This window comes from Schistocerca gregaria, chromosome 2 (assembly GCF_023897955.1).
Source record: "Schistocerca gregaria isolate iqSchGreg1 chromosome 2, iqSchGreg1.2, whole genome shotgun sequence".
NCBI classification, from domain to species: Eukaryota; Metazoa; Arthropoda; class Insecta; order Orthoptera; family Acrididae; genus Schistocerca; species Schistocerca gregaria.
This window is the reverse complement of record NC_064921.1, coordinates 819,678,227-819,705,477: the sequence shown is the minus strand read 5'-3', so window position 1 is coordinate 819,705,477 and position 27,251 is coordinate 819,678,227. Positions and strand designations below refer to the sequence as shown.

Sequence of the window (27,251 nt, the reverse complement as noted above, 5' to 3'; positions counted from 1 at the left end):
AGAGCTGCCTGGGCTGCCCACGTCCGGTGTGCCCTGGTGAATTTCGCAATGAGACCCTGAACACACGCCGCCATCAAGCCCACCAGCTACAGTTAGGACACAGCAGTCATTCTCGGCAGCCCACGCAACGATCGCGACTGCACCTAAATTAGCGTGGAGTACTTCGCCGCCAGGGACGTAATTGGTGGCGGCAAACGGAGCTTTAGCTGTTCAAGCTGTGTAATGTCTCCAATGGTCGTCGGCTAATGCGCAAGCAGCGGTATACGAGTTTTGGTGGTCGTACGTGAGACACTCGTGTATTCCGCGTCATACGTTAAAGGCCATTTTCTTTTACGTGCTCTGTGTGTGCTGTTTTGTCGTGTTAACCGTTATTTTCCTTTAAATACATGTCCGTTAAAGCTCATCACAGCAGTTCATGAGACGAAATTAGTTTCCTGCAGCCTACTTATAGTGGACTGGTGATTTTCAGGCACTGAACTGAGGACCACGAAATTCGCTTGCCTGTTCGCGGTCTCCGGACCACGAAATTTTCATGTCTGTTCTGTACAACACAAAATACGCCCGTGAAACATCTTCGCTGTCGTTATACTGATTGAGAACTATTCGAATTTAGGTGATGAGGCAGTACATTTCACTTCGACGCTTGAACCGTGACGTTTTTAGCGACAGATCTTTGCCGGTCTTGTGGAGAAGGTTGTGCTGATGGCTGTATCGGCAGGAATGTCCCCTGCAAGTGTGACGGGACCGTTCCTATTTTCTATATACATATTTTGGCGGACAGGATGGGCAGCAATCTGCGGTTGTTTGTTATGATGCTTTGCCCTCGGTGGCTCAGATGGATAGAGCGTCTGCCATGTAAGCAGGATATCCCGGGTTCGAGTCCCGGTCAGAGCTCACATTTTCAACTGTCCGCGTTGATGCATATCAACGCATGTCGACAGCTTAGGGTCGTGATTCAATTATCATTTCATTCTAGGAGAGCTGCATGGTCACTTACGGTAGGGAAGGTTGCGGTTTATTGGGAGAATTCTACGAAAGTGTGGTTCATCTGTAAAGGAGACCGCATATAGGACGCTGGTGTGACCTATTGTTGGGTGCTGTTCGAGTGTTTGGGATCCGTACCATGTCGGGTTGAAGGCTGGCTCTGAGCACTATGGGTCTTAACATCTTAGGTCATCAGTCACTTGAACTTAGAACTACTTAAACCTAACTAACCTAAGGACATCATACAACACCCAGCCATCACGAGGCAGAGAAAATCCCTGACCCCGCCGGGAATCGAACCCGGGAACCAGCGCGTGGGAAGCGAGAACGCTACCGCACAACCACGAGATGCGGGCACGGGTTGAAGGAAGATGTCGAAGTAAATCAGAGGCGGGCTGCTAGATTTGTTACCAGAAAGTTCCAACAAAAGTGTTACGGAGATGCTTCGGAAACTCAAATGGGGATTCCTGGAGAGAAGGCGACATTCTTTTCAAGGAAAATAACAGAGAAAACTCCAAGAACCGGCAATTGATGCTGACTGTAGAAAGATTCTACTGTCTCCAACATACATTTCACGTAACGACCACGTAGATAAGAATCGAGAAATTAGCGCTCTTACGAAGGCTTACAGGCAGTCGTACTTTCCTCGTTCGATTTGCGAGTGGAACGGGAAAGGAAATGATTAGTAGTGGTACGGGGCACTCCGCCATGCACCGTATGGTGGACTGCGGAGGATTTATGTAGCTGTAGATACCAGTTTTCACGAGAAAATCGAGATTCCCACCAGCCATGGCTACATCATTTACAGAGTTAAGCAAACGTACCATTGTTTGCACTAAGATGTCTAAAGTACGTATCAATAGCACCATGTCTGAAGCATTGCACTGGCTTTGGTGTAAGGGAGACGAGCAGCGACTTTATTAGAGTAAAAGAAATGATCACAGCTCAAGCCAAACTCTTTTCGCTGCCAACACAGCTCTTAATTCCAAAAGATATGGCTACAGGAACCAGATAAGAAACCAGAGTTACGGCCTTGACTCCATTTGGCAACTACTCCGTCCAGCAGAACCAGAATACCACATCAAGCAGCTGGTTCAGACTGGATGTCTTTCTCTTTTTCCTAATTACTTTCTCAATCTTGCCTTTGCTTCGGCGACTGCTCATAAACTTAATATCACCTAACGTTTTAGTAAAGAGAAACATCGCCACAGTGCAACGACATTACTAGTTCTTGCATGACGCGTGTAGAGAATAGTTTCGTGATTTTTTTTTTTTTTAATTGAGCACAGATAAACTACATGGCTGTCATTCCCTGTATACTGAAATGAGTTTCTTAAAAACCTTTTATAAAAATATTAACTTTCAAAGCTATATACTGCCTACAGGAAAATTAAAGAGACCTTTGGAGAGAAGAGAACCACGTGTATGAATATCAAGAGCTCAGATGGCAACCCAGTTCTAAGCAAAGAAGGGAAGGCAGAAAGGTGGAAGGAGTATATAGAAGGTTTATACAAGGGTGATGTACTTGAGGACAATATTATGGAAATGGAAGAGGATGTAGATGAAGACGAAATGGGTGATACGATATTGCGTGAAGAGTTTGACAGAGCACTGAAAGACCTGAGTCGGAACAAGGCCCCCGGAGTAGACAACATTCCATTAGAACTACTGACGTCCTTGGGAGAGCCAGTCATGACAAAACTCTACCAGCTGGTGAGCAAGATGTATGAGACAGGCCAAATACCCTCAGACTTCAAGAAGAATATAATAATTCCAATCCCAAAGAAAGCAGGTGCTGACAGATGTGAAAATTACCGAACTATCAGTTTAATAAGTCACAGCTGCAAAATACTAACGCGAATTCTTTACAGACGAATGGAAAAACTGGTAGATGCGGACCTCGGGGAGGATCAGTTTGGATTCCGTCGAAATGTTGGAACACGTGAGGCAATACTGACCTTACGACTTATCTTAGAAGAAAGATTAAGAAAAGGCAAACCTACGTTTCTAGCATTTGTAGACTTAGAGAAAGCTAATGACAATGTTGACTGGAATACTCCCTTTCAAATTCTAAAGGTGGCAGGGGTAAAATACAGGGAGCGAAAGGCTATTTACAATTTGTACAGAAACCAGATGGCAGTCATAAGAGTCGAGGGGCATGAAAGGGAAGCAGTGGTTGGGAAAGGAGTGAGACAGGGTTGTAGCCTCTCCCCGATGTTATTCAATCTGTATATTGAGCAAGCAGTAAAGGAAACAAAAGAAAAATTTGGAGTAGGTATTAAAATTCATGGAGACGAAGTAAAAACTTTGAGGTTCGCCGATGACATTGTAATTCTGTCAGAGACGGCAAAGGACTTGGAAGAGCAGTTGAACGGAATGGACAGTGTCTTGAAAGGAGGATATAAGATGAACATCAACAAAAGCAAAACGAGGATAATGGAATGTAGTCCAATTAAATCGGGTGATGCTGAGGGAATTAGATTAGGAAATGAGACACTTAAAGTAGTAAAGGAGTTTTGCTATTTAGGAAGTAAAATAACTGATGATGGTCGAAGTAGAGAGGATATAAAATGTAGACTGGCAATGGCAAGGAAAGCGTTTCTGAAGAAGAGAAATTTGTTAACATCGAAAATAGATTTAAGTGTCAGGAAGTCATTTCTGAAAATATTTGTTTGGAGTGTAGCCATGTATGGAAGTGAAACATGGACGATAACTAGTTTGGACAACAAGAGAATAGAAGCTTTCGAAATGTGGTGCTACAGAAGAATACTGAAGATAAGGTGGATAGATCACGTAACTAATGAGGAGGTATTGAATAGGATTGGGGAGAAGAGAAGTTTGTGGCACAACTTGACTAGAAGAAGGGATCGGTTGGTAGGACATGTTTTGAGGCATCAAGGGATCACAAATTTAGCATTGGAGGGCAGTGTGAAGGGTAAAAATCGTAGAGGGAGACCGAGAGATGAGTACACTAAGCAGATTCAGAAGGATGTAGGTTGCAGTAGGTACTGGGAGATGAAGAAGCTTGCACAGGATAGAGTAGCATGGAGAGCTGCATCAAACCAGTCTCAGGACTGAAGACCACAACAACAACAACATATTTAACACGTTTTAGGTTGCAAAAGGAGTCCTTACACAGGACGAGAAAGCTTTGGTGGGCGAGGAGCAGGTCAGTTTTTGTGACGTCACACTTTGTAATGTTGCGTTCCACAGCAATCCATAGTGTGGAAGACTGAGTAAGTCAAGTCACGTTTTTGCTTTGTGAGATGCAAGATTACGTTCTACGTCGCAAGCAGAACATGTGAGACGTCATACTGGATTTCGTCGTTTTCAGTTCAAGCCTGTATCCAGTTGGTTTGATATTATTACTTAGGTTCCATTAATATATTTTGTTTCAAAGCATCAGCACACAGGATTTCTTGAAAAGGCGTCAAAAATGGTTCAAATGGCTCTGAGCACTATGGGACTTAACGTCTGTGGTCATGAGTCCCCTAGAACTTAGAACTACTTAAATCTAAGGACATAACACACATCCATGCCCGAGGCAGGATTCGAACCTGCGACCGTAGCAGTCGCGCGGCTCCGGACTGATCGCCTAGAACCGCGAGACCACCGCGGACGGTGAAAAGGCGTCGTTACTGGCACAGTTTTTAATGGTAACATGGGAAACCTAATAGTGGTGCTTAAGGGGCTTTCATATTTTGTTGGTTTCGTATTACAACTTGTATATTATAAAAGTATGGCTTTCAAGGCTGAATATCAATCGAAAACAATTTTTTCTTGTTTCACACTGTTATAATTAAATGCCAGTTAATAACAAATCAACCATTGAAGATTTCAGAATGTAACATAAAAGACATGGTTGCATGCAAATTCAGGGTAGTGTAATGGATAGAGGTGCGGTGTTGCGAAGTGGAGTTAAAGTGTTGGTGGTTCGCATCCTGGTGATCAATAAATTATTTTGTTCACTTTCGTCTTTTCTAAAAGAGTTTGGAACTTACTTATTAATTTAATAGAAATAAGATCTGTAGTACTCGGTGTTACATATAAGTGTATTCTCTCTAAGGAGTGTGTTTGTTCGATTTCCAAGGAACTTGGACAACGAAAAGCAACATTGGTCACTGTGTCACTATATGACTCGATGGCGTTCAGTATTTGTCAAAAACAATAGTGTAAGATTTTGACATAAGGAATTCGTTGCACATTCTTGCCTCAGGAATAGAATATCACATGTTCTGAAAGTTCTGCTACTACGTAGCAGCAGTTATCTAGTACAAATCATGTAATAATTTTTATCTTATGCAGAAGACAATTGTAAATTTGTTTCGCACTATTTGTAATGGGACTTTTATAAGCTGACATCTTTACTGCATGGACATGGAACTTTCCCCTTTGCATTACAACATGTTCATGAATACTGAATTTTTTTAATGAATATATTCTACAGACAGAACAACACGACTAGCATATCGACCATGTGCGTTTTAATAGAGCTAATGCAGGAATTTAATGCTGCCCGTTTTCGGAAACAACAAACTGTGTGATTTGTGAGCAAGATAGAGCGGACAACTGCTGCAGGAGAGCGTTGCAGTCGCAAATCATGATGATGAGCACGTTATGCATGAAACACAAACTCGTTTATAAAGCGTACAGCAACCACGATGAAAACGACCTGTGACGTCCTTAACGATGAGATAAACGTCCCGTGTGATGACGTGCAAAGTGTAATGCCTTCATACGACACTTTGCACAGTTATGTGCCTCAGCACACTAAAAATTTTAACTAAATAATTTATAGAAAATACAGTTATTCTCCCAAAATTACAGGTTTCGTGCAACATCGTTTACCTGCACTTCATATTACAGAATAAACAGTCTTAACGGAAACCCTATCAGTTTCACAGTCATATACTAGTGTATGACCACGAGCCTGGTAGTGTTTCTCTGTAACTAAGAAAATCATGTAACGAAGGGCGACGTTGCACGAAACTGGTAATTTTGAGATAATAAAGTAGCGACCTGCAGACAGAAAATAAGTGATTTTTCTAGATATACTGACCAGTGCGTCTTATTGTTATCAATAAACTAGCTATACTCGGTCGCGCTTTGGTGTGGCTCGATCTGCTTAAATGGAAAAGAGGAAGCACATGTCTCTAATATGTATGGGAACTGGCTATAGTACTTCCGACTATCCTTCTCTCCACTGTCTCCGTCCATCTCTTGCTCTCTTGTCCATCTCCTCCTTCTTCCCTCTCTCTCTGTCCATCACTTCCTCCCCCTCCCTCTGCCAATCACTTCCCCCCTTTCTTTCTGTCCATCTCCGCCCCCCCCCCCCTCTATCTATCTATCTTCTCCGGCGCACTCTATCTCCCCATCTCTGAGGAGTCCATCTCCTCGTGCCCCCTTTTCTGTCCATCTCTTCCTTCCTTACACACGTTTCCTACGTCCATTTCCTCCCCTCTGGTCATGAGGCTTTTCATTGTTATTGCTAATTCAGATTCTGTGGCAGGAAATGTGGGCATAAGCTTGCTCCCCAGCGACCCTATTTTCACTAAGACTCGCAAAACTGCGTCAGCAACCACCAACCTGGCGGGTCAAATTAATCTGTAACGAAATAGCGGCATCACAGCCTGGTATTGTCGACTTTTAACATTTTTGAAAAACCTGTTCCTTATACAACAGCAATTCACAATAATACGCGTGTGTGCCAATTTAAGAGGCAGTTTAGCTTTAATTCACAAGAAATAGCTAAATGCTTATTTGTTTCTATTTGCTGAATTAAATACTAACATATGGATGAAGAGCTGCAATTTTTATCGAGAGTCTTAAAGAAACAGCACTTTTTTTGTCGTTTCACTGGCTATGTTTCTTTATACTAGGATACGTTCCACGTGTTTCTGTTTGCTATCGGTATCCAAACTTCCATGTTACGTCATCATGCCACGTGAGCGCGCGCGCGCGCGCGGGTGTGTGTGTGTGTGTGTGTGTTTTGATCCATTTATAAACCTGCTTTTGCTTCCTGTTCTACAGATTTATCACTGCAATCATTTTTTCCTCCCGTTAGCTGCTACTGTGGAAACGTTAACACTTAAATACGGAGGTCGCGATGAGTAAATAATGAACAGGAAACTGTAGAGAAATTCTACCTCATACAAGATACCTTCTTATAGTTTTGTTATTACCCAAACATGTTTCAGCACTTCATGTGCTATCTTCACAAGGATCTTTTCTTCATTTTCTTTCTGAAAAAGTATTAAATATTAGCTTCCTGTGTACGTTATATGAGCTTCTGGCCTAACGGTATTTACATGTACACAGCACAAAGTATTAGGTTTCAAATATTTTACGTTACTTTACATACGGTACAGAGTTAAGACGTATTTCACAGAGCTGAGGCATTACATGTTCTTCCCTTACGCTATGATTTAAGATTTTGGTCTAGGATGTTAAGTTTGGAAATAATACAGTTTCATATACCTCAGACGACGCTAGCATTTGTGCGTGTCCAGTGCGGTTGTATAAGCAACGAGTTAACTATGACGTTACTATCGAAAGCGTCTAAACAGGACCAACATACAATTCTTTCCTTGGCTGCCGAAGGACAAACATCGATCGCCTTTTTTCCCCCCTTATATTTAACATACAGTATATTCTACAGCTTGTCACCAGCAAACAAGGAATCCCTATACTTATAACGGGTTATTTGGCGTATTACGTTTTTTTCATGTTAGGCGTCTTGCTTCTTTTTTTTCACATATTCACACTGGACTCGAATTCGGGAGGACGACGGCTCAAACCCGCGTTCGGTCATCCTGTTTTAGGTTCTCCGTTATTTCCCTAAATCGCTTAAGCCAAATGGCGGGATCGTTCCTTTGACAGGACACGGCCGAGTTCCTTCCCCATCATTCCCTAAACCGATTCGACCTATGACCTTGTTGTTTGGTCCCTTCCCTCCAAATCAACCAACTACTTTATGATGTGTTAAAGCAATTACGTCTTTTGCTGTTGCTATCTTGCCGCTGTTACACAAGTATTTGATATAATTTAGCAGCGAAGGACAAGGTTTATGTCTCCACTCCACATGTTTTTACAGCTATAAGAAGTTTATTTGTTTCGTTTTGTGTCGGGGACTGTCGCGCGATTTCAATGTGTTTTTGAAGTTTGAAACGCTTAGCTCGTGTGCGTGTGTGTGTGTGCGTGCGAGTGAGAGTGACAGAGAGAGAGAGAGAGAGAGAGAGAGAGAGAGAGAGAGAGAGAGAGAGAGAGAGAGGACAGGAGGGAGGACCATTTTTTCTGCAGATAAAAACTGCTTTTCACTTATGAAAACAAGCCGCACCCTTTATGAAGACAAAAGTAACAAACTTTCGTTATACACTTATATATTATTTTGTAGAGTTTTTTAGCTATCTCTGTGCAAATGAAAATGATCAGTTTCGCCACAGTGTCTTCCCGTCAATTTCATTACGTCTTTCATATTTTCGTCCAGAATTTGGACAGAAACGTAAGGGACAATGATATTTCTCATACAGTACATCAGCACTCACCTTCCGCTGTAACCGCGGAGACTGGATTTGTCTCGGAGAGGGAATAAACTATATAGACAGGTTCAGTCACTTACCTGAAACATGAGAAAACAGTAATCAGTACAGTAAATAATTCACTCAAAGATTAAAATACAACTACTCAGTTCGGTGTATTCGATATTACAGAAAGAAAAGGGTGGAATGAGGGGGGGGGGGGGGGAGAGGCAGGGAGAGTGGAGAGAGAAGGGGGGGTAGGTGTAGTGAATCGTATGGACGATGGAGAGAATAATTTAATTTACAGGGTAACCATACGCTGTTCGGGAAAGAGGAGGCGTCATTTACACAGCTCTATTGTGGCAGGTGGTGTTTTATTACGCAATGACATATTTTCGTTTAGTACTTTCTTTCCTTGGACTATTGATTTTTGGACGATAATTCTCTTCTTCTATCGATAATTTTTGGTACAACCTGTATCTAGTTTTAAGAGCTTGTAAATCACTTTCATTGTTCCTCCAGTGGCGCTTTTGCACCAGCAAATGTTGACTGGGAACTGTTACTTTTTAACGTTCTGAGATGTTCCGTAAAACTGAGTCTAGAATTCCTACATGTGTGACCCAGATGTACAGACTGATAGCATTACAAATTAACTGGTAGATGTGAACTCCTCCGAGATCTTCGTACAACCTATTCACGATTTTAACATCTAATACCTTTTTTTTTTTTTCAGAAATAAAATATTCCACTATAACAACACATTAAGCCTGGGTAGTAGCAAAACTATAAAACGATGTTTAGCATATATAGCCTACATATGACTCAGCAAGGAAAATATATGTTGCAAACAAACGTTAGTGCAAAGCAAAAAACCATGTTTCTAATTTTATAGTGTTATTGTCACAATCTACTGATGCATTTGCGGTGTAAAATGCGTGAAATGGCACGGGCATATAGTTCGGCCTGTACCAGTAGTCAAGTTACTCGGGACTTTTTCTTCAAGTTTTCTTAACAAGCAAGGAAAAACAGAAGAGGCGCAACATCCGAAAGATGATGATGGCCATTTAGATTGTTCTTGAGTGTTTTGATACAAGTAGCGCAGTTCTCATGGCCTCTTAACATTTTGCTTGGAAAAGGGGCTTTAACGTGATATTCAGCGGTGAGTCAATAAACACGACAAAAGACTCTTCCTCCTGCACTCGCCGCTGGCGGTGGTCGGCAAAGGCCCCGCTGCAGCTGCACCCGGAAACGGGGGAAGCCCCGGAGCGGGCTTACTGAAGCCGCCCAAGTGTACACTGCCCCTCTGCGGCCCGCACCTTTCTCAAAGGGGCGGCCGCTGCCACGAAGCAAAAACACTGTGCGCTGTTCGCGTTTGGCTCAAAGGGTGAGTGCGAGGCTTTCAATTGGACTCCACTTCGGAGACTTGCGCATCCGTAATCTACCCCATTTCTGCAACCGGAGAAACGGGACCTAGAGTTTAACGTCGAATCCGAACCACATCTTTGAGAGGTGACGGCTACAGTGCCGGTAGACTGAAAAATTTCCATTGTCCGAGCGGGATTGTAGTCCACCACCTCTCGGTTTGCATGCACGCGCTTTGCCGCTAGACCACCAGGCCTCACAACATGAAACACGCACAGAGGAACTTTTCAAGTTACTCTAGCCAATACTGATGGCCCATCGAATCAAAATAACGTCAGCTAGTGTAAATGCGTACGCTTCTGCGGATGTAATCAGTTGACAGGAAAGTCTTACGCTTATACAGACGCGTGATGCAACACAACTCTCACTAGGCGGATAAAACCGTCGTTTCTCCTCCAGCCGAGTCAGAGGAGAGCCACTGCAACCGCATTCAAACGATGGTTTTATCCATCTGATGAGAGTTTCGTTACAACTTTACACGGCCCCACAACACTAGCCACGTTCGGATGGTGTCGCTGTACTGTTGCGTATCTCTAACGTGTCGTTCGCACCATACCACACTCACCCATCTTTTCATCACCAGCATTCCGTCCTCCGGTGAGTCCTCATTCCGTAGCCACCTTACAGTTGAAGTCTGCGCTGCAGTGTAACCATGATGGACTCGCGCGTCCCACAGGAACACACACCAATTCTTACGTGCCGACCAGTGTCAGGTTTCCCGCAGTTTCTCTAAATCCTTTGGGGCTAATACCGCTGTTCTTTGTATTAGGTTGGTTCATAGCTTCACAGTGTGTTTTTTCCTTCATATTGATATTCCAGATGCTGTGAATTTATTTATCGATTGGCATTTTTTATTTTGTAGTACATTGTTGCTATTTGAGTATCCATTTTGTCATTTTACGGGAGTGAGTGGAGCTGTGGACACTAGAAAATGGAGTGTAAAGTGGAGAAATCGGAACATTTCCGACATATCCTGCCGCGCGGGATTAACCGAAAGGTCTACGGCACTACAATCACGAACTGTGCGGCTGGTCCCGGCAGAGGTTGGAGTCCTCCCTCGGGCAGGAGTGTGTGTGTGTTTGTCCTTAGGATAATTTAGGTTAAGTAGTGTGTAAGCTTAGGGACTGATGACCTTAGCAGTTAAGTCCCATAAGATTTCACACACATTTGAATTATTATTATTATTATTATTATTATTATTATTATTATTATAATTATTATTATTATTATTATTATTATTATTATTTTAATGTGGTGAACTATCATCTTTCCACCATCGTGCGAAATTTGTATCTCACTAACGTTGGCAACCGTCCTAAATAGTGAAGGAGAAAATATTACTGATACCTAAAGTCTCTGTTGTACGAGTATCTGTTGCGGTTATTAAACTTTTGGAGAAACGCTACAGACTTATGTATCAACCCAATTAACGTTTTATAGCTTCTCCCTTCCTACAGGATGGCCCCTTGGTAACCATTCCATTGTCATTGTTTTGGAGTGAAAACACCTATGTATACTTATTTTAATTAATGTCATAAGAGTAACAATAAGAAAAAAATATTTATCGCTGTTTTATTTTCAATTGCGGGGAGGGCCACCTTTGGGATTTCTCGAGACGACCGCGGAAAAACTACGAGACATACAAAAAAACAGGCACATATTAGTGGGCAGAACAACTCTCTATGTTTGTAACTAACATTATAGGTTCTCAATGGGCACAACTTTCGTGATGTGGAAAAAGTCGTGCGTGCATGAATTGTACGGGAAGACGCGACAGCAGCTCACTTTACAAATCTGTTAATTGGGTTGTCTAACTGCAAGTGCCAATTAATTCGATGCGGCGATACTGAGCGGAACGAAGTGAAGCAGGGTGTTAACGATGAAACATGAAGACTGCACAACTATTACTAGTAGAACATTGACACAGAGCAATAACATGCAAGGAGCTGAAACTTCCTGGCAGATTAAAATTGTGTGCCGGACCGAGACTCGAACTCGGGATGTTTGCCTTGCGCGGGCAAGTGCTCACAGAGCCTACGTCAGGTACACAGTTTTAATCTGCCAGGAAGTTGAAGTTTAATATCAGCGTACATTCCGCTCCAGAGTGAAAATTTCATTCTGGTACGCAGGGAATTGCCTATGGTTCTCTGACAATCTATCGAGGGACACAACTTGTAGTGAAATGGTTACGAGAAGTGGGTTCAACTTCAGCCCTCCTGTCCACGGCGACATTGTTTACGACTTTCGGTCTCAGTTTTGACCGCGAAAAGCAATTAAATACGTCTCGTCCCTGCTTGCAGGTTCTTTATAACTGATTATTTAATAAATTCATGTCGTGGATATGTGTTACAACACATTAAGAAAAAGGTTGTCATTAAAATATTTACTAAATACATTTTCACTTTGACAAGAACAGCCTTCACAAAGTTTGCCACCCGGAGTTCACTTCAGACACTGGAACTTAAAGGGAAACATATAGTGCTAATGAGTTACTAAGCAAGTAGTTGTTACCCAGCGGTTGCCAAGTGTCGTTACTCTAGAAGCTAAATTAAACCTCTACACCGCAGATACTGTCGGGGGAAGCATTTCTAGATAAATCAGAGAGGTCATTGCACTCATGAGAGCTGAGTCGAGCCGACTAAGGAGGTGGCTGCGACGTCTTCTTAGCATAAGGCAATGACGAAGGAAGTATGCAGCATCCAGACGGCTGCCATAACGTTCCTGCCCGTAACAGCTGCTCGCGCCGAGTTGCAATGGTGGTGCTATTATCCGCAGGTGTCATAAAGCGCGTCTGTCCGAGGTACTGAACAGTAAAACGGTAACCAGAGCCTAGGCAGTAACTAACTGGAAACGAAAGCCGCGGACGTGTCCCGACTTCTCGCCACTTGAAGGGACGTAACGCCCAGCAGCGTTGTCGGATATGTCGGTTTTGGTGATCCAGTTGTTACCGTGTGAGAAGGCATAATGTCGCATGGGCGTACTGACTTCCAAATCTTTGAATACGCTGCAACTTATTGTAACATTATACTCTCTCCTCATCTGTGTCTCTCGAAGATGCAGTCGGTTCTCTTATGGCTAAGAATGCCTGGTCGCATCGATCTGCGCAGGGGCAGCAGCTCTTGGAACGGGAGGATATCCGGTGAATGGACTGGCGTGCCCGTCCTCCCACCGAGCACGTGTAAGACACGTTGGGGACACATATTGCAGCACGTGCACATGCACCAGCGACCATTCGGCAGTTGTCAACCGCGCTGGAGGAGGAATTGAACGCCCTACCACAAAAACTACGTACCAGCCTTGTGGGTAGCATAAGAGCACCTTAAAGGGCATGCAGTGCTGTCTGTCGTGATCATCACACCCTATTGACGATTATGTCCCGCCTTTCGTAATCTTCAGGCGATCATCATAAATCACAGTGACTACATTGTAGTTATTGTCTTTGAATGAAGGTGTCATTTCTCTTCGTCCTATTGCGTATTTCTTTCCGATCTTCTGTACTATACAGGATGATTCACGAAGATATGCAAATATTTTAATATGTTATTCTACAAGCAAAAGTGAAGAAAAAAGTTCATATAAACATGAGTCCGCAAATGTTTAGTTACATAGTTACTGCTAATAAAACATTTTGCCTGAACTTGGCAACTTCGATAATATGAAGCCATCGCAAACCTGTGCGGGGTTAAAAAAAGCACGATGTCCAGTCATTTTGTTGGTACTGGTGTGGTGAATCTAATAAAACATGTCCCAGACGCGTATGTGCAGTAGTTTTCCAGAACATCCAGAGAAGCAAAGATTACTATGCAACTACATTCTTTTACTTTCCATTAAGATGTAGACACGTTTATGTTATTGTTGGCAAGCGTTAGTGAGTAGTTTCAGTCGTTTCCTAACCTTGAACGAGTTAGTTTTCTGTATTGTTCAGTGAAAGAACATAATAACAACAGTGTATGTGCGTGAAACCACATAGCAACTCTCGTGTTCTGTAGATTATTTATGAAATAGGGATGGCTTTCGAATTTATGACAAAGGAATACGCCGATATGGTATTTAGGGCAAATGCGATGGTTTATCAAAACTAGACATGATTGTCTCAATGGGGATTCCGCGATCTTTCATTAAATAAAATATGGTGTTTCAGTCTTCGATCGCTATTCTTTATTTTCAGTTACCGGTTTCGGGCTAGCTGCCCATCTTCAGATCATCTATTGTAGTGACAGAGTAACTTGTCCGTACAGACAACTCGGTTCGCTGTCATAAGTAAATTCTTGACTTATGATAGCGACGTGCGGTAGCGTTCTCGCTTCCCACGCCCGGGTTCCCGGGTTCGATTCCCGGCGGGGTCAGGGATTTTCTCTGCCTCGTGATGGCTGGGTGTTGTGTGATGTCCTTAGGTTAGTTAGGTGTAAGTAGTTCTAGGGGACTGATGACCATAGATGTTAAGTCTCATAGTGCTCAGAGCCATTTTATGACAGCGAACCGAGTGTTCTGTACGGACAAGTTACTACAATATATGATCTGAAGATGGGTAGCTAGCCCGAAACCGGTAATTGAAAATAAAGAACAGCGATCGAAGACTGAAACACCATATTTTATCAAATGCAATGGTAATGCTACAGCTGCAGTTAACGAATTGAAGTTTGTTGTAAGTTCCTATGGGACCAAACTGCTCAGCTCATCAGTCCCTAGGCTTACTCACTATTTAATCTCACTCAAACTAAATTACGCTAAAGACAACACACAGACTCATGCCAGACGAAGGACTGGAACATCCGACGGAGGGGAGCCGCGCGAACCGTGGCAAGGCGCCCTTGACCACGCGGTTACCCTGCGCAGTCAGTTAACGAATATCGCGTACGTTATACAAGTCGGAGGATTCCGAATGCACAAACCATTAGCGGAGTATTTTGAATGTTACGGGGAGACAGGTTCTCTACCTAGTGTTCATAATCAGCACGAGCGCTCGATTCGTGAAGACGATTATATTATGGATGCTGTTCAATGTAGTCCGGGTACCAGCACTCGACGTATCACTCAACGAGTACGCATTTCACAATCTAATGTATGGCGTACACTGAAGTACAATAATCTGTATCTTTACCATAAACAAAAAGTGCATCATTTACAACAGGGAGATCCAGCCCTTCGCTTGCTATTGTGCAACTGATTAAATACAAATACATTTTATTTTTTTGATGACGCACAGTTTACTCGAAATGGTATAATGAATTTACATAACGATCACGTATGGTCTGAAGCAAACCATTTCACCAACGCCATTACCACACATTTAAATGAACGTTTTTCCCAGAAATGGATTGGTCGTGGCGCTACACGTCTGTGGCCACCCAGATCGCCCGATTTAACACCAATGGACTTTTGTATATGGGGATGGATGAGTGATACAGTATATGAGGACAAAGTCAATACACGTTAGGCATTACTTGCTCGCATTATGAATGCAATACACCAAATTAAGAACAACCCTGTGAAACTGAAACGACCAACAAAATCTGTTCATACACGTGCAGCTAAATGCATTAAACTCGGTGGAGACATTTTTGAACGTTTACTGTGAATGTATTGTGAAACTGCATGTACACTGTACACTTCCTTAACACTGAGTTTTGATTTTTTCCGGTTTCACATGAGTTCACAAGTGCTATGGTAATAATAAAGGCAGGTTATCTGACACATTCATACAGTTTCAGTTAACGTTACTACCACCTTTTTTCCAAAATTAAATTCTCTACAGCTTCTGTTGAAAACTTTGTACAATTGCCTGGAATTTAAAAAACAAATTGGACGACGAAATATCAGGTGTCGCCGTCTTTGTTTCCCTGGATGTTCTGGAAAACTACTGCAGATACACGTTTGGGAATTTTTTCATTAATTTCACAAGATCCATAACAACAAAAGAAATGGAAATCGTACTTTAATTTAATCTCGTACAGTTTTGCGATGGCTTCATATTAGCGAAGTTGCTGAATTTCAGGCATAATCTTTTAATAGCCGTAACTCCGTAACTAAATATTTGTAGACCTATGTTTATGTGAACTTTTTTTCTTTCGTTTTACTTGTAGAATAACATATTAAAATATTTGCATATCTTCGTCAAAAAATGTCAAATGTGTGTGAAATCTTATGGGGCTTAACTGCTAAGGTCATCAGTCCCTAAGCTTACACACTACTTAACCTAAATTATCCTAAGGACAAAACACTCACACCCATGCCCGAGGGAGGACTCGAACCTCCGCCGGGACCAGCCGCACCGTCCATGACTGCACATCTTCGTGATCCACTTTGTATAGTAGTAGTTTTTTTTTCTATCAAGTTTGAACGACTTTTTCGTACTCAAGTTTTTCACACTAGTGTAGAAAGTAGATAATGCCGCCGTTCCTAAGAGCTTCGCCATCCTGCCTACGTGCCAAGACATGATGTTTTGTGTGCCAAAGCGCCACACTGAAAGAGGACGAAATGTTCGAATTTTCAGTGGAGTCTAACGCTTGTCGCCATTTTGCTACATTCTCTCTCGATGATTGCATCAAACATCAGATTCCGAGGTACTGCCCTGCACTGTGTAACGAATATGGCCACGATTACTCTCCGATTTTTTCTTCGAGGGGGAAATCTGCACGTTAAGTCATATCTAAACAAAATAAATACTACAAAATGAAACACACCAAAGAGTTAGCTGTAACTTGAAAATCTTTATTCTGAAGATATGTGAATCAGATTGTAATTAATTGGGGCCTCTGCCTTTGTTGTCTGACCTCGCGCAAGAGCTAGTGTACTCGTACATGTGGCGAGTCCGGTTCCAGATGTGGTGTCAAAGGTCTCCTACCTTCCAAACTTTAGAGAATCTCTCCTGCCAACCTTGCAGGACAGCTTCTGTAACGTTTGGAAGGTAGGAGACGAGGTACTGGCAAAATCGAAACTGTGACGACGGAGCGTGAGTCGTGCTTGGGTTGTTCAGATGGTAGAGCACTTGCCCGCGAATTGCAATGGTCCCGAGTTCGAGTCTCGGTTCGGTACACAGTTTTAATCTGCCAGGAAGTTTCATATCAGCGCACACTCCGCTGCACAGTGAAAATCTCATTCTGGATATTATTCTTTGTCATTTACATCCGTCTGTTATGTTTGCCTATGCGTCGGTTAAGAACCTTTTTCTCCTGAGCAGGTACGTGTATCAAGTTCAAATTTATGGCACATAACAAGCTCTATGTCACCTTGGCGATATAACAGTTTTAAGTTTCTACGTCAATTCAGTAGAAAAATACGGCTGTTTATGTCACATATTTTTATACTCGAAACCACACTCATCAGAATCTATAAGGTGCTTCGCGTTGAACTAGAATCATGAAATATGACAAGAAGCAAGGTTCCACAGTACAAGTAAAGGGAAGAATCCGAGAATGTTAATTTTTAATTACGTCACCCGGAAAACGTATTTCATTGTCGTTCGTTGCGCCCTCAAACTTGAAGTTAGAAAAATCCCGAAAGTCTTGGAATTCCTGGGACCACTATCTTTTCAATATCAATGTCAATAAAGGCAAAAGCCGCCAATATCTTCGATTACTGGAATGTATAAACTATCTACATATGTATTTCAGTTCGCCGGCCGGGTGGCCGAGCGGTTCTAAGCGCTACAGTCTGAAGCCACTCGACCTCTACGGTCGCAGATTCGAATCCTGCCTCGGGCATGGATGTGTGTGATGTCCTTGGGTCAGTTACGTTTAAGTAGTTCTAAGTTCTAGGGGACTGATGACCTCAGACGTTAAGTCCCATAGTGCTCAGAGCCATTTGAACCACTTTTTTGTAATTGAGTTCATAGGGAACTCTAACTGCGCGAGTCCTACTTGTACGTGGCCAATTTTCTTTTCTCTTTTATGAGACCTCGTAGATGTCAAAGATGCAGACTAGTACACAAGGTTTGAGGAAAAGTCTATAGAAGCGACCTGTGTGTAGCGGTGTAGCTTCTAAGCAGTGTTTGGTCCCAGTAATAGGTATGTAAAAGGAAAGTGCGCGACAGAGGCGTACAGAAAATATTTAACGTCGTCGGAGGTCGCAGTCGGAGACCGGCCTTGGACAAGCTGCGGGGTCGTGACTGACCGTGGCAAGGCCAGCTGGCGCTCGTGTGTGTGTTTATGGCCTTTATCTGCTGAGCGTGGCGCGTCGGCAGGAAATGGGCTATTACGTGGCAGACAGGCCGGGAGCTGGCGACTGCCTCACTCCGTGCTGGGTTCACCCCTTCTGCCCTGGCTGCCATGTGAATGGAACACTGCACTCGTTTCTGTGTATTACTGAATGTTATTCGCTTCCCCGTGTGATTTGTCAATCTAGAAAAGGTCTTCGGCAAAGTAAAATTGTGCAAAATGTTACAAATTCTCAAGAAAAAAGGTATAAAGTATAGCGAAAGACGGATAGTATACGGGTTCTGCACTCTAAAACTGCTAAACAAACATACGTTATACAGCAGTTGCTAAAACCATAGTACTGTCTCACTGCAATCAGTCCAGCACGGATAAAACCAACTAAAAACGAGAGGTGTAGCGGGAATAATCTTCGAAAGATACGGAATGAATAGAACTCGTACCCAGATTCCAGAGGGGACCGGACAGGTACCCCATCACCCCCCCCCCCTCCCCCCGCCCAAACACCTTTGCAGGCGTCTATGTCAGTGTTTACTAGTGCCTATTAAATTCCAACTTACTATCCACGTAAATGTGTTTTCAACATGAAATCTCTCATTTCACGGGTGAATTTTCAGTCTTTCTAAAGTAGCTGGCTAGTGGAGATTAAAGAAACTTAATTTAAGAAGCAAATTAGGAAACTACCGTTACTGATTACATTCTCTGATATACAGTTTTCATGCGATGGTGCCTGGAGTCAATGTAAATGTGTACCAGGTGACTAACTAATTGAGCAATCGTGAAAGTGAATCGCGTATGCAGTTTGCTTATTTCGCAACTCGATTTTTTAAGTATTGTTCGTTTTGTAGAAAAAAACGCCTTTCCTTTCTGCGCTGTGTAGTATTTCTCCCAGACGCGTTTCGCCTTTATACTTTAAGGCATATTCAGTGGTATCAAGAATAATAAAGTTTTGTTTGGATATGTGTTATTTGTACATTATAAAACAGTTCACGTCTTTTTATGTAAGTACCCGGTTACTTACAGTTCCTCGCGTAATCACTTATTTACATAAAGAACGAGACGTGAACTGCTTTAGACTCTAGGAATAACACATATCAAAACAAAACTATCATTCTAGATCCCACTGAAGATGCTTTAAAGTAAAAAAGCGAAACGCTTCTGGAAGAAATAAACAACAGCGCAGCAAGAAAAGGCTGTTTGTATTTACAAAAAAAAATATTTCTCTCCTTGCTGAAGGGGATGGCGACGTAAAAAATAATTTGTTACAAGTACTGACTTGCAGCAGCTTCATCCGCTTCCAAATCGAATATTTCATTAAACTTCTGTTCGGAAATGACATAATATGTGTTCATTTGTTCTCGAATGTAGAGTGAGATAGAGGTTTATTTAATTAAATACTGTTTGCTGTTGTGGAAGAGGTCGAATTAACACTTTTAGAGGTTACCTAATTCATTCGAGTAACAAATACCACGAAAATATCTCCACGGTGAAGTGCTAAGACAACGTATTTATCGAAATCAAAGTTTGCGAACTTGTTTTGGGATCTGACGTGTTTCACCTCGTCTAGGCCATTATCACAGAAATTCAAGACATTACCTACGAACGAAGCTGCTTATAGATCCTCCCTTATTAACACGGATGAATCCTTTCAAATTGTCACTGGAGAAAGTTTGCCAATTTAGCACGATTGATTCGACAACCTCGGTTCAAATGGCTCTAAGCACTAAGGAACTTAACATCTGAGGTCGTCAGTACCCTTGACTTTGAACTATTTAAACCTAACTAACCTAAGGACATCACACACATCCATTCCCGATGCACGATTCGAACCTGCGACCGTTGCAGCAGCGCGGTTTCGGACTGAAGCGCCTAGAACCGCTCGGCCACAGGGGCCGGCTGATAACCCTGGACGTGACACTCTAGCGACATTGATGCCGTCGTAGACGGAAGTCCAGGAACACACGTCGGCAGCTGCAGGCACAGTGACGTTGCCTCCGATAAACAACACCTTTAACAGCAACTTAATCTGTAGAGTGGGGGATAGAAAGCACGGGTTAGCAGTAAAAAGGAAGACAAACGTGCCAAAACGCTCGTTGACACCACAGGGAGCTCCACTGAAATGGCTTCTGCCCTTATCGCATAGTGTGACAGCAATAAATTCCCCAGAATTCATATCAGGAAACACCCACAGTAAATACAGGTAATAAGAGCCCGTTTGCACATCGAGAAAAGTTGCAGGCTAATTTACTACCAGGACGCTGACAAAATATCGCGTAAAGAAGAAATCACACTAGGCTACAGCCCAAAAACTTGTGAAATTTCTTTACTTTAGATTCGACAGCAGCTAGCAGTAAAACCAAGTTTCTACCGGAAGTTTTTTCTGAGAAATTAAAGTTTATTTAGTCATCACGAGTGGCCCTCCTGGGCATCAGTGGCCACTGTCAGGTGACGCTCGGACGCAGCGAAGCGCATCAGCTGTGGCACGGCTACGCAACAGGACACAGCGCATGCCTCTTTGTTCGAATCAGTGCTGTCAAATATCACAGCTGGTACATATTGTGACTCAGGATAAACACGTGTCCCCAATCGTGGCGATGGCCTTGCATCGCAGTAGTCTCTTAGGACGAAACTGGACAATTGTAAGGATCATACAAATTTTAATTTCAAAAAGATCCTTATAGCCACGGCGTAATCAGAGTATTTAACTGTAACGAAAAATTTAAGAATTAACGCCGAAAGCCAGCGAACTTTGGCAGGGGCAAGAGCAAACATATCACGAGTAGTGTGTTCGAATACCCACCCCGTTAGCCATCCCGCTTTCAGCTCTTAAATGAATTACGACTGATACAGAGCGGTTCCATAAACAATGTCACCGGCCATAGCGTTCCAGTTAATTTCCAACTGGGGAAATGCTCCATCTGTTAACGACCAACGCTGACTACAATTAGATCTGGAATCTTTGTAGCCTAAAACGTTGCAGCTTCCCTGTAAAACCGAAAGCACCAGCTAAGGCATAACGAACCTACATCTATAATCTGCAAAGCACCTCGTAGTGTGTGACGGAGGGTATTTCTGCTACTGCTAAGTGTCCCCCTCCCCCTCTACCTCTTCTCCTGTTCCATTCCCTCTGCACAGCGTTTGCCTCGATAAAACATGTCCAGTGGATGCTGCGAGCTCACGTGCCAATTGCCGTGCAGTACTAAGGCGGTAATGTCGTGCCCTTACAGCGAAACAAAGGTCCTCTCTTCTGAAATCACACTTGGTCGGCCCTGTCCTGCCTTGGTCTGCGGGATACAGTTTCGGTCTCTATAAACCGTGAGAGAAAAGATTTTCGTTAATGCTCTACTTTATCTGATTCCTTATGCATCGAATACGGATTCTTGAAGACTGATGCGCACTGGTGTCCAAAATTAAAGAAACAAACTGCTGTTTCCCCACTGGCACGTGAGCTCGCAGCATCCACTGGACGTGTTGTATCGAGGCACACGCAGTGGAGAAGGCTTCCGCAAAGTGGCCTTTATTGTCAGAGACATGCTGCATTTTTACCTCTGATGCGTCTTCACAGAAGGGAACGTCTAGAGTGGAGTCATCACCATGCCACCTGGACGATCGAATAGTGGGCCAGTGTTGTATTCACAGATGTGTCCCTATTTGTCCCTTTTTAGTCTGGAGAGTAATTCTCTATGGATTCGCATCTGCAGGGAACGTGGAACACGATTTCTGGATCCAAATATTGTGGAAAGGGACCGATATCGTGGAGGATCCCTAATGGTGTCTGCAGGGAATATGTATACCACCGAATACCTCTTCACGAAACTGTACGGCAGAATCGGCAAGGTTTAACTGCTGTCACGTATTGTGGCGAGATCTTGGAACCTCTTCTACGATTGTTGCGAGATGCTGTGGGCCCAAACGTGATATTGATGGAAGATCATGCTCGACCTCATAGAACACGGGTGGTTGTTGTTTTCTTGGAAACGGAAGATATTGCATCCATGGCGTGATCTGAGCGAATCCCATAAAGCATATCTGGGATGCACTAGGAAGACGGGTTGCATCACGTCAGCATCCACCAACCACCCTCCAAAGCTGCGAGCAGCTCTTCAGGAAGAATGGGCATTACTGCCTCGACATAAGACTGATGACATCATTCACACCATGCGCCGTCGTTGTCACGCCAGTATTATTGTTAGAGGTGGTTACATCCCATACTGATCACATAGACCAGTTCAAAAAATGGTTCAAATGGCTCGGAGCACTATGGGACTTAACTTCCAAGGTCTTAAGTCCCCTAGAACTTAGAACTACTTAAACCTAATTAACGTAAGGACATCACACACATCCATGCCCGAGGCAGGATTCGAACCTGCAACCGTAGCAGTCGCGCGGTTCCAGACTGCAGCGCCTAGAACCGCTCGGGCACCGCGGCCAGCTATAAACCAGTTGTCGGAATGTGTGTGCAAACCCGTTACGTTGGAAAAAACGAAGAACATTTTTGTCTACCGTTATACATGTTGCAGTCGTTTGCCCTCTATATTCTTGATATTGTTTATACTTTACTATAACTTGTTTACATTGTTTTGTGACAAAATAAACGCAACCTTTCAAAACTTCCTTTTGTTGCTTTAATTCTGGACACCAGTGTGCAATAAACACCGAAAATTAAAAAGAAAAATACCAGGGGAATGCTCGCTTGCGACGTAAATGCTTCACAAATAGTTTTACCCCGAAACACTTCAGTTATGTCGTGGGGAAAACAAAGAAATTTCTCTGTGGTCAGCGACGGGGTCTCTCGAAATCAGGGATAATACTAACATTTGCTCCAGTTCCTCCCCAATATCCGAAAGCATCAAGGGTGAAATTAGACAATCTCAGGAAAGGTCAGCGACCGTTTTGTAAATTTATTATTATTACATTATATATTTCCACACATGCGATTATCGTGTTCGTTTTAGGCTGCACAGACGTGGGTGGTAACGATCAGGAAGCAAGTCCACCGACTCTGAGTGCAGACGATAACGTCGAAGCAGTGGAGAAACTCATCCGCAGCAGTCGCAGATTTTCCAAGGATGAGGACATACACGTTGTCGAATGGGTCAGAGAACAAGAAGTGGATATCTATCGAGGAGGATCTGAACGATTGGAAGAGCGTTGCGACCGTTGTATACAGATACTTAGCACTACGATGGAAAATAGTGTCATGTACCTGTGTTAGTTTGCAGAGTAGTGCAGCGTTCAGTATAAGTTATTTGGCCTGCAATAATAGTTTTTTATTAGCTTCTTGTAGCCCCTTCATATTATCATGTCATCATTAGTCAAGCTGTTAAGAAAAGGCTACCAGGAAACTAAATTAAAAATTAAAGAAACGACGACTGAGAATATTGCACAGCTAAATAATTTACATAGTAACTCCACAGCTGAAGTAGTAACGAGAGACGTTCTCAGTGAAAACATATCTGCCCTCTGACTGCTAGAAATGAAGGCCGCAGTTGACTGTGTAATAGTGTTTCGCAATTCGGTAAATCGCACTTGTAGAGGGGTGCACAAAAATATGGAAACACCAAAAACTTAACACTTTACCGTGTCTAATACCATGTAGGAAAAGCGCTGGCATTCAAAACAGCTTCCATTCCTCTCTGAATGGATAAATACAGGTCTTGTATTTGTTTTCAAGGGGATGTTATACCACTGTTCCTGCATAATAGTGGCAAGTTCAGGTAACGATGATGGAGCTGTGCAGCGATCACGCACCTCTTCTCTCCAAAGTAGATCACAAAGGCTCAATAATATTGAGATCTGTTGATTATGGTGACCAGCGGAGATGAAACAGTTGATCTTCATGTTCACAACACCAGTCCTGGATGATGCGAGCTGTGTGAAAGAAGGGTCCTGCCGTCTTAGAATGCAGCATCTCTATTAGGGAACAAACACTGTAACAGGTTGGACCTGATCACGCAAAATGGCCACCCAATGGTTGGCATTAGTGCTACCTTTCAGAATAACCATAGGACCCATGGAATACCACGATATGGCTGCCCAAATCATCACTGCACAAGACTCCTCCTGCCAAATGATTTTTTTCCACTGCTGCTTAGCCCAACTTTTATGATTTTACCACCATGTTTCCCGGTGACGGACATTGGCGTCACTGTTGAACGGTTTTGGAATTCCAGGTCGCCCAACAATTTGCTGCTTATGATGCTCCATTCGTGTTATTTTGGTACCGACAGGGTTCGCGAGTTCTACATTCAGTTCTGAGTGGCTTTTGCAGCTGCTGTCCTCTCATTTTTCGTCGCAATATTCTTCAATGACCGTCTGTCACATTCACTCAACACACACTTCAGTCCAAGTTGTGACTTTGCTGATGATGTTTTTCCGCTTTCCCTGTATGTGGAATAAATCTTCGGTTCTGTGTCTCTTGAAACACCAAACACTGCGGAAAGCTTTATGCAAGCTCCCACCATAAGAGCACCAACAGTCTGTCCATGTTCGGATTCACTTAGCTCCGACGTCATGCACTCACAACTATACAGAACAGTGTTCTGACCACTACTGGCACTTGTAACGGACTGAGGGCACTGTACAGGTGCCGCCCGTGGTCAAATACAACAGCGTCGCATGTAACCTTGGCTGGCATTTATGTTCAAGCATGCATTTCTGCCGGTGTTTAGATGTTTCTGTCCCGCCCCTGTGCATCGATACAGAGGGTGCTTGACTGTTACCCTGGATAGTGCGTCCTCCATATCTGTGTTCCACTGCAAACATCTGGTCATGTGTTGGCGACAGACTAGCAGACCACCATACGCCAGCGGATATGATTGACGAACACTGTGTACCAAACCCCGCATCCTTAGTTGCCCCCAAACTATCTACAAACTTTATTATGGATTCTCCTTATTACCGGCATACAGTCTGGGTAGAACAAGTGAAATTTCTTCATTTGCTAACTTCCCACTATTGAAATTTTAACGGCCAGCAGTGTATTACCAACAACGAGAAAGTCGTCGGGCAGCCCCCAGTCACGAATAAAGAAAGGTGTAGCACAAATGCACTTCGTTTACGTCGTCCGCCATCGTAATTAGTTGATCGTGGAAGTCATAGTTCGGCAAAAGGACAGCAAAACAAACAAAAAAACTGCCTGCAGGGAAGGGTAAAAATGTTGATACCTTCAGTAAAAGACTAACTTAAGATGAGTTACTGTTGGACTTGGCTATGTCCCGTCTCACATGTGATTCCCTTTTTATAGAAGGCGGTGACACCGGTGTTTTTAATTAGAGACTGTGGTGCTGTGTCGAAGTAGCAGCCAATTAGACCCCGATAGCTTGCAAAGTATTGAGGAAATTGCACATGTGCCTTTCGTGGTCAAATACAACAGTGCAACCTCGAGCCTTGTCTGCCACCAGCATTTATGTTCAAGCATACATTTCTCATGATGTTCGCATATTTTTGTACAACCCCTGTCTATGGCTAAGAAAATTTGCAATATGAACTAGAGTGTGATAGGTATCCTCCTAAAAGGGAAAAAAACTAGTAAAAAGTTAGTGACTTACTGGGGGAGATAAACCAGACGTGGACAACAAGTAGAATAGATGACGCCCACCTGCAGACACGATCCACCACTGCTAAAACAGTAGCTGGTGGTCAAAAAAATGGCTCTAATCACTATGGGACTTAACATCTGAGGTCATCAGTCCCCTAGACTTAGAACTACTTAATACCTAACTAAACTAAGGAAATCTCACACATCCATGCCCGAGGCAGGATTCGAACCAGCGACCGCAGCAGCAGCGCGGTTGCAGACTGAAGCGCCTAGAACCGCTCGGCCACAACGGCTGGCTTAACTGGTGGTCGCGACTGTACACTGAACAGCCAGTACGGAAGACTGGTATGTCTAATTACTATTAGACAAGTTAGAGCCGGCATAAAGACAAAAATGTAATACACAGAGGAGAGATGTCGTTTTAAGCCGATCACCTTAAGTTGACTTGATAACAAATCGAAACCGAGCAGTGGACGAAATACGTAGTACGAAAAAATTCTATGACATCCTTGCTGGACATGGAGGACTAAATGTTCCAGAAATATTGACTGTACGATTAACTCCAACAGCGGGACGGTATGATGGCGGTGCCTGCGCTGCTCTGGCCATCCAGCACTTTCGCCAGCGCCCGCCCCGTATCAAGGTCGGCGCCGCACGGCCGGCACTTAACGACGGTAGCTGGCGGTAATCGGTAGCCGGATTCACCTGTCTGTCGTTGCTTTCCCCTCCGTGGGCAGACCCGTCCAGGTGCCTGTCTTCCAGAAAACAGCTCTCCCGCGACCTGGGCGGCGATCCACAGACTGGCTGGCAAGTACTGGTAACAGTCAGTAGAACAGGGAGGTAACTGAACTATACTATTGCGGGCGAACACTACATTGGGAATAGGGGGAAAATTCTTCATCGATGGAAGGCGTATCTTCCGTTGTATACAATAAGAAAAGCTGTATAACACGAACAGAAATTAGGTTATGAACACGTTACCAACCAACGAAGCGAGATAGAAAACACCTCAGTTAAGGGGGAAGGGGTCCCGCTGCAATTTCAAATTTGTTTCATAACATATCTTGGCCAAAAATTTTTTCGTGCTATTGAATTTTCGATCAATATTTTATCACACTCATGTGTGGAGTTTTTGATTACCATGTGATGTACTCACAAATTTTTTTTGGGTCAAAAATTTTTAAAATTGGCGGAAGGGTAGCATTTTTTCGTTTCGGCTATTGTGATCTTTTTCAAAGAAATTGCACTATAGGGGCGTTTTTAACACTATATACATACGAAAAGTGTAAATAATTTATAAAAATTCTGCATTCATAATAAATAACAAGACTTTGGGTTAAAATAAAAGTACTATGATATTATGCAATGTTTGCCCCAGTATGAAGCAAAAGTAAATAAAAGACGATTTGTTACGTTTGAAAATTATATTTTTTTACTTTCAATTTACGTATTAAATCGCACATTCACGTCTCCGCTGCGTCCGCACGGATGGTCTTGGGCCGCGGGTATAGCTGGCCACCTGGAATAAAAGTGAGTCTTTTCTGGCCGCTAGGCATCGTGTTGTCATCAATCGTCGCGTTAGAGTTGCTAGAGTGCAGAGGCCTTACCGCTAGAGCGTATGTATGTATGTATGTA

At 43.2% G+C, this 27,251-nt stretch overlaps 2 protein-coding genes across 3 annotated transcripts in view; one reads left to right on the top strand and one right to left on the bottom strand.

Annotated features, from left to right (window-relative positions):
* Positions 1-27,251, bottom strand: part of LOC126335151 (rab3 GTPase-activating protein catalytic subunit) — a 471,879-nt gene that overhangs the window by 150,180 nt on the left and 294,448 nt on the right. The window lies entirely within an intron of this gene.
* Positions 1-27,251, top strand: part of LOC126335152 (TLR4 interactor with leucine rich repeats) — a 300,800-nt gene that overhangs the window by 70,308 nt on the left and 203,241 nt on the right. The gene's annotated exons all lie outside the window — the stretch shown is intronic.